This window comes from Mustela lutreola, chromosome 11 (assembly GCF_030435805.1).
Source record: "Mustela lutreola isolate mMusLut2 chromosome 11, mMusLut2.pri, whole genome shotgun sequence".
In the NCBI taxonomy this organism is placed as follows: domain Eukaryota; kingdom Metazoa; phylum Chordata; class Mammalia; order Carnivora; family Mustelidae; genus Mustela; species Mustela lutreola.
The window spans coordinates 25,963,606-25,976,498 of record NC_081300.1 but is presented as its reverse complement, the minus strand read 5'-3'; positions in this window follow the sequence as shown (position 1 = coordinate 25,976,498).

Below are 12,893 nucleotides of genomic sequence, written 5' to 3'. Positions count from 1 at the left end.
CACACCCCACTGTAATTACAGCCTTGCAGGCCCTCCCACGGAAGAAAATGGCCTGATACCCATTTTATACCTGGGAAAACTGAGGCTGGCTTGCCCGACTGGCCCGGAGCCCCAGGGCAGTGAGTCAGTGCCTCTGGTAGGTTCTGCTGTCAGCTCCAACCACCTGACACTCTCCACCCAGCCAGGCAGCCCCGAGCGCTCCTCCTGCGGCAGCAGGGGGCCCCTGGGAAGCTGGGGGGGGGGGGGGGGCCTGTCCGCTCAGCATCACTGTGGCTGACCCCCGAATGCAGAAGCCACGAGGATGCTAAGGCAAAGAGAAGCAATTCACCCAGGAACACACAGTTTGTTCAAGGGGACCTGAGATGAAGGGCCTTTAAGCAAATACCCACTTGCCTTTATAAAATAAAAAGAGGCTCCCTCCTTTCCAGGAGCCTGGAGCCTGGGGTGCACACACCAGCCCGCTGAATCCAGCGTTACAGGCAAGGGCTTGAGGATCCAGGGGGCCTGGCCGAGGCCTCTAGCTGGCACCACGCTGGGTGCACAGTGACCCTCGCCCCAGGCACCGGACCTGTCGTCATGAGGCCATGGGCTGGTTTGTCCCCAACCTTGGGTTCCCTCCCTGAGAGCCAGCTTTCCCTCTGGAACACACAACCTTGCTCTTCATGCCTGCCCTTCCCTCCGGCCCTGCTGCGGGGTCGTCCCCTCCAGGCCCCTGCCTTCAGTGGGAGCTTGGCTGAGGGCGGATGAAGGTGCCAGGCAGGTCCACAGAGTCTGCCTGGAGGGAGACCGGATTCCTGTGCAAGAAATGCCTGGCCAAGGGGGCTGCTTGGCCTTGCCGGGGCATGCGCCCTGCGATGCTGGGAAATGGGGCCTGTCTGGACATTCCTATCCTTCGTCTTGTGGCCTCTTTTAAGCGCTGGTGCCCAAGCGGAGGCTGAGGAGGAGGATAGAACATGTGGGCTCTTGTCCAGTGTCCTTGGCCAGAAGGGTGGGTGGCTAGGAGAATTATCCAGGCAAGACGAATGCTGCTCCCCGGAGTTGGCAGGGCAGAGGGCCTGCGGGCTGGTGCCTGGACTTCCAGAGGCGTCTGCGGGCACAGCCAGGGCTGCAGGCTCCCCTGACTTCTCTAACAAGGGGAAGGGGTCATGAGTCTGGGGATCCTTCTAGCCCCTTGCCGCTACTAGGTCCAGAGAGGAGAAATGGGCTTGGGGTCGGCCGGACTGGGTTCCCAGCTGCCCACCTTCCAACAGGTGTGCCTGAAGAGCCAGACTCAGGTGGTGGAGGGGATGAGCAGACCACACAGGGCCATGCTCACCCAAGCAGAAAGCCCTACGGCTTAGGGGCAGGTAGCAAACACTTGGGGAAAATGGAGAGGGAGCATGTGCTCTCTCTCCCTCTCTCTCTCTTTCTCTCCATCTCTAATCTTCAAGCTGAAAAGGACAAAACAAAAGTGAGTGGCAGAAATGGCTGCAGCAGAGGCTCTCCTGGAAGGAAAATTAAAATGAGCCCTTGCAAAGAGAAGGCTTGATGACTCTCCGTGTTGCCAGAAGTTCCAACTGGGCACGGGGACAATTCTCCTCAGGGACACGAGAAGGCAAGATTTCCTCCCGATTGTCTCTGCCAGCCCTCCGGCAACTATAAGTAGAGTAAGGAACCTTGGGCTGAATCTGGCATCTCCCTTCCCTTCTCACCCAGCCCCAGCCTCACGAAACACAGCCGCTGCGTGCTGTCCTTGCCTCTTCTCTCATTCTTCTCTAGCAAAGTCCCAGTGCTGGATAAATCCAGTGTCCATTCTCTCTGCTCCCGCCCTCAGACAGGGAACGGAGCTGGAGAGAAGCCCATGACCAGCTGTATCAGTCAGCATTGGCCGCACTCTGGTAACGAACAACCCCCAGACCTCAGAGGACACAGGCCACAAAGGCTCATTCTTCACTAGGAGAGAACAGGTGCACCCCGGGCGGCTCTCCCCTGTTGCCCCTGCTCCGGCATCCGGATTGTCTGGGCGGCCTCTGTCTGGGATGGGGCCAGGCTGGAGGCAGAGAGAAAAGAGAACATGGTGGAGACACCTGATGGCTCAAAGCTCCTGCTTTCCCTCCCACTGATGAGTGCAAGTGTCCTGGCCAAGTCTGATGTCATTAGGGCAGAAATAAGAGTTCTCCCCCAGGAAGCGCTTGCGACTCTTTTTACAAAATAATAGAGGCTAGCCAATGTGGGAGTACAGTCTCACTTGCACTACTGGGGCCTCCAACAGGCCTCCATCTGTCCTGTCCATTCTTCCCCCACAACCTGAAATCTTTATTTGACGCCTTTCGCACCCTTCTCCAATGCCGGGGCCAACCCACCCCCTACTTGCACTCTAGCTGATGCTGTCCTTCAATCACAGAAGAGACAGAGGCAACCAGAAGAAACCTTTCACTGCTGTCAGCACCAAAGCGACCAACTTCAAGGCCCAGTCGCGTGCTCCCTGCCCTCTCTCCCTTCCGTAGTTCCTGAGCTCTCTGTGCCTCTCTCCTCTTCTGGGCCCCAGCCTTCATCCCCTCCTTATCCCTCCACCTCCTCCTGAACACCCCTCTGTCTCCCTGACACGCCCCTGTTCCCTTCTTGGCTGCATCCTTCTTCTCAGACTTCAACCTGCTGCTTCAGCCCCATCTAAAAACACTCTCTTGACCCCACCCCCCACTCCAGCTCCCAGCTCGCAGCTGCTCCTTTGTATGGCAAAATTCCCACAAAACGCTGCTCTGCTCTGCCTCCACTTCCTCAGTGGCCCTTCTCTCTAGGCCCACTCCACCGCCGACAGAAACGGGTCTCCCCGGGCCCCCAGCTCACTCCACATTGTTTATCCCATGGTCCTTCAGTCTGTCCTCCCTTTTCGCAGTCACCAGCAGCCTTTGACATAAACAGTCCTCTGTCCTCCAGGAACCCTGGTCTCAGGGGCAATGCTATCCCTTGGTTGTCCTAGTCCCCTGGTCACTTCCACTCGACCCAACACTTACTAGTTGCCACTCATATTTCTGACCCTTAAACTTCAGAGAATCCAGGGCTTAATTCTCACACCTCCTTTCCATCCTCAGTGGGCTCACAGACAAGGCGTGGAGCACCACCTGCATCCTGATCAGGTCTCTGCGGACACCCTGGCCCCATCAACTTGCCCCTGACCTTCAGATTCATCTAGGCAGCTGCCTGATCAACAGCTCTATTTAGACACAGTGAAACAAGGCCAAAACCCAACTCTTGACTTTTAACCCTAAATCCTCTGTTCCCACCCCTGTTGTTGACTTAACGGTTGTCTTGGTTACTGGCACCCACATACTTACCCACCCCAGTGCTCTTCCTCCCTTTCTACATGATATCATTTCCGTTCTGGTATCATTTCCTCTCAGCCTGAAGGACTTCCTTGACTGTCTTTCCTTGTGTGGGTCTTGCTGGCAAGAAATTCTGTCAGCCTTTGCTTATTGGAAAATGCCTTTATTTCATATTCATTTTTGAGATATATTTTTGCAGGATATAGAATTTTATGTTGACAGGGTTTTTCCTTTCAAGACAGTCAAGATTCATTCATTGTCTAGTAATTATTTTTCTGATGAGGAGTCAGCCATCATTCCTATTGTGGTGCATCTTTTATTCTCCTGCTATTTTTAGGATTTCCCCCCACCCCCACCCGCCACTGCCATCTTTGGTACACTGGGTTAGCAGTTTAACATGTGTATCTAGTACTCTTTAATCTTTTTTTGAAATTTAAATCAATTTTATTTTCAGTGTTCCAAAATTCTTGCATAGGATTCATTGCTCTTCATGGATTTGTGGGTTGCTGATTTTGAGGAAACTTGGAAAATGTTGGCTACTATTTCTTCAAGTATTTTTCTGTCCTATTGTCTCTTCTCCTTCTGGAATTCCAACTACTTGAAAGGCACACTTTTTGATACAGGTTTTTGAAGCTCTATTTTTTCTTTCCTTCAGTATCTTTTTCTCTGGGTACTTCATTTGGCTATTGACTGGTCTTCAAGGACATGGTTGAATCTAATCTTCTAAATTTTTTCTTGTATAGATTGTATTATGCAGTTCCAGGATTTCCATTTGGTTCTTTTTTAGAGTTTTCATATTCTTCCTGAATATTTCCCATCTCATTACCAATTAGTCCATTATTCCTATTGGTTCTTAAAAAAAACTTTTCACATTTATTTTAGAGTCCTTGTCCTTGATTCCAACATCTATGTTATATCTGTCTCTACTTGTGTTGACTGATTTTTCTTTGACTATGGGTTACATATTTCTGTTTTTAGAAATTCCTTGTAATCCTGGATTGTATGTTGGACATTATGAATGATTTGTTGTAAGGGTCTAGATTTGGTTATCTTCCTTTGAAGAGTGTTGTGTGCTATTATTCTAACAAGCTGTTAAATTACCAGCAGATCATCTTAATCCTGAGATGGCTTAATTTTAGGATCTGTTTTGGTAGGTTTATTTCTGTTTTTTCCTTAGTTATGGAGTGAATCCCTTAGTCCTGGGATATATCTTTACTTCCGAAATGTGGGCTTCCTGGAGTTTCTATGGAAAGTCTGAATCCAAAGCCCCACTAACTTGAGTGTGGTAGGAAGTTGAAATTTCTGCTCAGCTCTTTTAGTCTTGCAGTTGTTGACTTCATTGAGGCACCCTGGAATTTTGAGCCCACAAGGACAAATAAGGAGTCAGGCAAGGATTTGAAAAGAGTTTATATACAGATTATAAAAAGAGGCTCTCTGCCCTATGACTCCCACTTTTCTCCTCAATTTCCAGCTTCTCTAAAAGCCTTAGCTCAGTAAGAACTCTGCTTGAGTTCTTTCACTGTGCATTGTGTGGGCCAGTGAGTACCCTCAGCAAAACACTTGTATAAATGTGGGTCCCATTCAGTGTGTTTCCCTTCTCTCAAGGATTGAATCTCCTCTAGTAGGTGGTTGCGTTAGGTCATTCTCCCACGCCTCCAGAGTTATCATTATTATCAGTACAAGAGTTAGTCTGCTACAGGCTGCTCTGTGATAACCAGAGACTGGAGGTTCAACCTTTTGGATTTAGATACCAGCTATTATCTGGCAACTCTCAAATTTATATCTATACCCCAATGTCTCCTTGATATCCAGACCTGTATATTCAACAGCTTCTATACTGTCAAATAGGAATTTCAAACTATACATGAACATAAGTAATCCCCTGATCATTTCCCTCACAAAATTGCTCCATGGCAGTAGCTGAGCCTGGGTGGCAATGTGAAAAGTAATGTGTCCTTCATGGCCACTTGAACCCCTTGTGCTCCAGAACCTCTGTGTGCTACTTTGTCTCAAGAATGTGTCTGAAAAACAAACCATGAAACCGTCCCAGTAAAAATACCTTTGTCAGGCCCAGAGAAGACAAGGGTCTTGTCAAGACCAAATAGCTATTGGTGACAAGTGGGTGTAAGACCTTAGATATCCGGGGCTCCAGCCCAGCACTGATTCATTTCTTGTTATTAGGGTCTTAAAACTAATCACACCTGTCTCTTATCCCAGTCTCCAGGACTTCACCTTCCCACAGGCCGCACCTGTTCACCCACAGGTGGCGGCAACACAGGTTCCATGACCTCTAGGGTCTTTTCTTTCTTTAGACTTCCTTCTTGTCTGCTTCCCACCACTACTATGAAACTCAACTGTCTCACCCCCCCCTTCTCTGAGGTCCCCCTACACATATGCACACACACACATGCACATACACACACACACACACACACATCACTAAGCTCTCTCAAGGACCACCACCACAGTGTCTCCACCCATAGGACCTCCCAGGGTGACCTATTAGACTCCTAGGCTCTCTTATACACTCACCTACATCTTTTTTCCACCCATCAGACTCAAAAGTTGCTCATCCTATATCCCCATTACTGTGAGTCCTCTTTCCTAAGGGATCTAATTAATAACAACTCCAGATTGCCTTGGGAATAGGGTGTTTGTTTCATAGCTGTCCTGGGTGAGAAGCATTAGGGGCAGGATTTTCAATTTAATTTGTTTTCTTGCAGACCCTCTGAGCACAGGTGCTAGGACACTCCCTAATCCATCACCACTGCCCTCTAAGACTCCCCGAATGGGACCCAGGTCTCCAGACCCTAGGTAGTTTGATTCTCCTTATTCTACTCATTCTTTCTCTAATATCAAACTAAGAAGTCAGTGGCTGAATCCTATCCTGACCCTTAAATTTCTGCATGTGAACCAGAGACTTTGGGAGCCACTAATAAGAATGACTAATTATGAGAATGACGGTCACTTGGCAGGCAAACAGTAGTGTTTTTTCTGGGACAGGCTTTCACCTAATTCCAAGGATATCAAATACATCCCTCTCTACTCTTCTCCTGGAATGTTGGTAGCTAGAGGGGCCGGGGGGCTTAGGTAAGATTTTGTACTCTGGGAACCATCTTGTATAGACTCCATCTTGCTCATGCATGGACCACCTTTTGATCCCATGACACCAGGTACTTTGACCTCATGACACCAGGAAGAAAAGTAGAATGAACAGACCTCAGTGCAGGCAAATAAGAAGCCACAGACCTCAAGGTGGAAATTACTCGCTGTGGGCTCACAGGGGATTGGGCTCTGAGCTCTAAAGCCACCTTCCTTTGTTCAGTCTGTTATATGGGGTGGCCACAGAGTAACACATAACTAAATGCCTTATTGATCCTTCAACACATGATGTGTTCAATGACATTCCATGACATGTCTAATGTGCTGTCCTTCACTAGCCATGCAAAGTTCAATGTGCTGTGCAAAATCACTACCAACACATTGCTCTAAAGCAACACTTCCATCTATCCGTCTCAATGTGTTCATGATGTATTGCCTCCAATAAATTGTATCTCTGATTTTTCTGGATCTGTAGCTATAGCATACCCCAAAAGAGGTAGTCTCAAGAGGGCTCAATTTGGAAAAATGAATGAATGAATGAATGAACAAATAAATAAATGACATTATCTACATGTTCAAACTTGATGGCCCCTTTCTGGTCTCTAAAGCACTTATGCAATCATTATTTGTCATTCTTGGTGTTCTTCTTCCACCAGCTATAGCCCAAGTCTCATATAGAGAGTGCCCTGAATACAACAGCCCAAAGAGCTGTTCTGTCCAAAAGGAGTAGAAACCATGCAGATATTGCCTCTTCCTCCTCTCTACAAGGCCTTGTCTATGCTCCACCCTGAACTTGAGGCTGTTCTGATCACCAGCTAGCCCCACCTCCCTGAGGGAGATGAAACTATAGAGCAGGGAAGCCTAGTAGAGCAGTGGGATGGACTAAGGAGATGGGGAAGGGGTTGCTACAGGCGGACAGCTGGGAAAACACACCTTTTGATCCTCCTTCCTTCCCATGGAAATAGGATCCAGATCCCCGAGATGGTAGTGAAGGGGCTGTGCAGAGCCAGGAAGTTTCTAGTTCAAATCCTAGGTCTTCCACTTAAAACCAGGTGACTTTGGGGGAGCTACTTGGCCTGGCTGAGCATCTGTTTCCACATAGCCCTGTAGAGATCCAAATTAGAGGACAGCCTCTGCCCTCGTGGAGCACAGGAATTGTGACTTGAGTAAAGGTTCTTAAATCAATAGATCCATTATTTTCCAATGAGAGATACCCTTCAACATAGAGACAGGCAAGGCAGTGTCAGGATCGAGAGATCAAGCTCTGACATCAAAAAGTCCTGGATTCAAATCTCCCCTCCACCATTTGTCTCCTTGGATTCAAATCCAAGTCCTGGATTCAAATCTCCCCCTCCACCATTTAGCAGCTCAGTGGCTCTGGGCAGGATGCTTGATTGGTGTGTGACTCAGTTTCCCCTTCTGTGAAATGGAGCCATTACTAGGAGTGTGTAAGGATTATGATCCTTATATCAGGAAATGATGTATGCCAAGCCGTTAGTACAGTGCTTGGTACCCTCGGTACATGTTAAGACTATCTACGTATCTCAGTGAGCCTTGCTCTCAGGACTTCTCTTTACAAAATGGATACGAGAATCAATTTACAAACCACAGGAAAAACAATTTCATTGTCTCAGTTCCTTCCACCTTTCCTGCTATCACCAAACAGCACCTTATACAGTCATCAACCCAGTCATTTGTGGCTGCTTCCAGCAGTCTGCTGCTGGCCCAGGCCGTGTAAACAACAACTAAAGGTATCAACGACAAGGCTCAAGGGAAAGTTCTCAGTAACGTCCTCAATGCTAGCATCACATCACGGGAGCAGGTACCATGCTCTGTCCCCTCTGTGGCAGATGGTGGTCAGCGGGGTGGAGAGGCTCTGCACAGCTATGGAAGTAGGCAGTGTCTACACTGTGGGCTCACGATCTAGTTTCGATAGTTGTCTGACCCCCCCGACCCCCACCCTCCCCTGAAGCGTATGATAGATGTCAGTTTGGTGGTAAAGGGATGTTGCAGTGTTCCAGGCCGGAGGCCGCCAGGGTCTGTGGGGGTTGGGGGGAGCCCTGCGTTATCCCTCCGGCATGGAAACTCAGCCAGGCAGAAGGTGAGGAAAGCCACAGGGGACTGTAAGTGAGCCTAGCCCGTCTAGCTTTGTGTACTCATAAAGAACAGCCCACCCCTGGCCCCCCTTCCCAGGTTGCTAAAGAGGATCCAGAACCAGAAAGACAATTAAGCACTCTTGCCTCTGTGCCAGGTCTCCCAGACTCCTCTTCCCTCCAGGTCAGAGCTCAAGAACAGGGCAGTGACTCCAGTCTTTTAAGAGCTTTGTTGGAAGGTGTCCAATGTTCAGCCTTGTCTGGCTGTAATTCTCTTTAAATCTTCTGAGGTTTCCCCATTACTGAGCACTTCCCTAGCCCTCTCCTTGCCTGATGATTAAGCATGGAGGGAGATGTTAGTTTTTTTTCCCACCACCTACCTGTTATTTGGGTGGAGATGTCTTCTTAATTCTTTAGCCCAAGAGAACAAGCTACCTACTTCCTTTGACTCATGGTCTGAGACATACTTGGACATGGAGTGGAGAGGCCTTGCTACAGAAAACCTTTTAAAGAGAAGACCGAGTATAATTTAAATGCATAATAGATTTCTATCCCACTTGCCAAAAGCCATCCTAAAAGGGCTGATACAGTCTGTTAAATGCTGCTAATTATATAGTAGAAACACGTACCCTTGCAGACTTGAAGCCAGAGGGCTCCTGCCATCCTGGCCTCCCTAGACCAGTTTTTCTGAGCAGAGTCACAGAGGAGCCCCTGGAAAATACCCAGGCCAGGGAAACAGGGCCTGTGGGATGGACTCTCATCCTAGAAGAAGTTACCTGACCTGGGAACACTGGGAATCAAGCATATTCCAAACTGCACACACATGAAAAGAAACCAAGTGGTCACCATTCAAGACCCGTCCCTGTTCATTCCAGAAGCTCTTGAACTTTCTCCTTTTCCCCTCTTCCCTCTTCTCTACCACTCACCCCTGCACCCACCTTCCTCCATGCTCACATGCCCACCACGCATCTATGTTTTCAAACAAACCACTATGTTTTCAGAGTCAACTGGCAGAGTCAACCAATTTCATTGCTCTTGTTGGGACCCCTGGCACTTTGTGTCACAGACTCTGCTTTTGATCTTCTGATTCCACACAGCTTTATAACCCAAGTGGTCATACCCATGAGAGCATATCTAAGGTCTTCCTAAGTAGGTAGTGCCTTTCTCTCACAGCACCCAGAGAGCTAGACACGAAAGCAGTGTTTAAAAAGAGTGGTTGATCCTCCAATATATTTGATTCAAAAGTGCAAATCATAGGGGCACCCAGCTGGCTCAGTCAGTTGAGCGTCCGACTCTTGGTTTCGCTTAGGTCATGATCTCAGGGTCGTGAGATCAAGCCCCACATTGGGTACGTGCTCAGCATGTACTGTTGGAGTCTGCTTGAGATTCTCTGCCTCTCCCTCTTCCTCTGACCCTCCTCCCACTCACATGCATGTTGTCTCCGCCCCCGCTAAAATAAATAAATAAATAAATAAATAAATAAAATTTTAAAAGAAAAAAGGAGAAACGGAAATAATGTAACCGCACACAACAGCAGGAGCAGCCATGGGCTAGACCCTGAGATGCTCACAGTCATCTGTGCTCAATATCTTCTTCCTTGCACACGACTTGGGGGAGGCAAACCGGGGTTTCCCGACACCAAAACAACTTCTGTGCCTGCCTTGTTCCCTAAGGACAGTAACTCTTGACTGAGAGGTTTTTCTGTCAGGATGAGCTCCACCAGCCCCCAAGGAAGGGGGTGATCGTTAGGAGCCCCCTGCAGTGCCTACAGTTCAACAGAGACCAATCTAACCTCTCGTTCCCAGACCCAGATGTATGATAAAGAAAGTAAGAACAGGGTGAGATCCACAGAGTTTATGGCCTCCCAAGTCGGAAAGCCGACATTGCTCTGAAAGGAGCTGTGTCTGAAATCCACAGGGATGCTTTTGCTCCCTGCAGAGGCCATTTTCCTTCTGGGCACTAACTTAGGTTGGTCCCCAATCCTGCCTCTCCCCACAGCTCCCACCTCAAATGCACATACTAAGGCTTGCCGAAAGATCCCAAAGGAGAGGATGAGAGCATCTTGTCAAGACGGGAGCCTGTGGAAGGTAAAAAGAAGGTGGTGTGGGGGTAAGCACATCGAACATTTCAAGGAAAACAACTTAAAAATTAATGGACTCTCAGGAAAGGAAAGCATCGCAAGATAATCAATCAGGCTAGGTTTTCTGAGCACCTGTCAGTCGATCAAAAACATTCACTGGCTGCCTGCTAAGCATGAGGCCCGCCGGAAATGCTGAAGTGGCCACAGAGATGTAGCATATATAAAAAAGAAATGTTTGGGAAAAACTGGTTTTAGCCTCTGCCCTTTGGGAGGTTTAACGCAAGCGGAGCAAACAAATCTAATCTAAACCTCTCTTCCTGAAGGCCCCTGTGCTTACCCACGCGCTGTCCAGGTTCCTTTCTCAGATGCCCACGTCAGGGTCTCCTAGCGCCCCCAGTCTCCCAGTCCTCCTAGTCTCCCAGTGCCCCTGGTCTCCCGGGGCTCCCATACAAGTTTCCACCCATGCGTCTTATAAGCATCCAAGTGCACCACCAGTGACGGCTCTGGGGGCAGTGGTTAGGGAAGACTTCACAGAGGAGATCAAATTTAAACTGGGTCTTGAAGAATGGATAAATTTGGAAGGCTGAGAGCTTTCCAAGGCAGAAAGGAGCTCACCATGTCGTTAAATGTTAGGTGCAGACGGACCTAATTCGAATGTGATGGATGCTCTCTCACTGGGAAAAACAGATTCTGAAGGGAGTGCTGAGAAGGGGCCTCGAAATGAGGGAAGAATGGCCAAAGGCCAGAGGTGGGGGGGTGACAGTGTCCCAGCAAGCTGTCAAGGGAAGGACATTCAAGGTACTAAGAGCGGAACAGGCAAAGACAGAGGCTGGAAAGAGCAAGTCTGGGGCAAGAGTATCTACGTGGGGCCAAGACTTTAATAATATTAAAGACCCCGTGTTCCTCGTCAATGTCTCTATCCCCCATCCCAGTCTGTGTCCTCCAGCTAGGCCATGGAGATTAATAATGGCACAAAAGGAAAGGAGGTACAGTAGGGTAACGACAGTCACTATAAAGCTGTGACCCTCAAGAGTCTTTTAGTATTTTATTTTTCTTTGGCCTCTCTAGGAAGACAATAAAGGGTCTTGAAAGTCAGGTTTTTACTGAGAATGCAAAGGGAGTTTTACATTTTTAAGAGCCCCATTCACATACTAGAAGCAAGCTTGGATGGCTGAATGTGTAGTTTGTCTCTAAGCTGCAGACAGAGGGAACTTAGTAGAGCTCCTTTGTGAGGGAGAGAGTGGAATGACTCCCAAGACAGGGAGAGGTGCTCAAGGAGAGTAGGTTGTAAAGAAGTTAGGCCACCTGTGACTGCTCCTGCTTTCTTGAGGCCAAACCTTGGGTATGGATGGGGTCGGGGGTGGGAGGCATGGGTAGAGATGGAGAATAAGACAGAAGCTGCACGGTGGGGTCATGGACGGCTTTCCTAGGCACAGCCAGTATGGCACGGAGTCACTGGCTCACCACTGGTAGAGGGAATTGTCTAATTAAGCCTGAGAAAATACTGTTGGCTTCCCCAAGCTTGAGCTAGATGTTCAGGGCATTCCAAAGTTCCAGCTTTCTTCCCACCTCTGTCCCCAAGGTCCAAGGTCTCCCTCAAGGCCAAGCATTGGAGAACTGACTTCCCATAAGCCGTACCTCCCATCTGTCAGATGCCATCTCAGGGAAGAGAAGAGAAAGAGGCTCTGAGAAGCTGAGCATCTCTTCCAAAGAGGCAGTCCGAAGCCTAAGACAGACTAAGAGAGTGAGTTATCTTTGCTTTGCAAGTTTAAGGCCATCCACCTCTTCCCACCCCCTTCCGAAGCTTGATGGAGCTCATGAGGGAGTCTAAGTTGGTGGTATGAAATGAAGAAACTGCAACTTTGTTTGCACAGTCTGAGTCTTAAAGTGTGGGAGGTGGGAAGAGGAGCAAGGTCTGCAAATGCACAGGGAACACGGTCTCACGCAGTGGTTTGCTGGCTGACAATCGCTTGGGGCTTTCTAGAAATGCAGATTCCATTGTCTCAATTCCAGACGTGCACAGTCAGAACGCTGGAGGGGAGGCCAGAGAGGCTGCATTTGAACAGCTTTCCTTGTGACCTCGTGACTCCAATATGGAAAGCACAGTGAAGCCAGGGGTTAGGAACCAGCCTGGGACAGAGCATCCCTTCCTCGGACTCTGAGGGAAAAAATGAGGGCGGTGCCCAAGGGCAACCACAGCAAGCAGAGGTGAGTGGAGGTGGAGGGGTGGGGTGGTTGGGGGGGAGGGGGCGGGGAAGGGAGCCTGTTGGAATAAACTGGTCTCAATCCACTGCACTGGGTACAGAAGAGACAGGA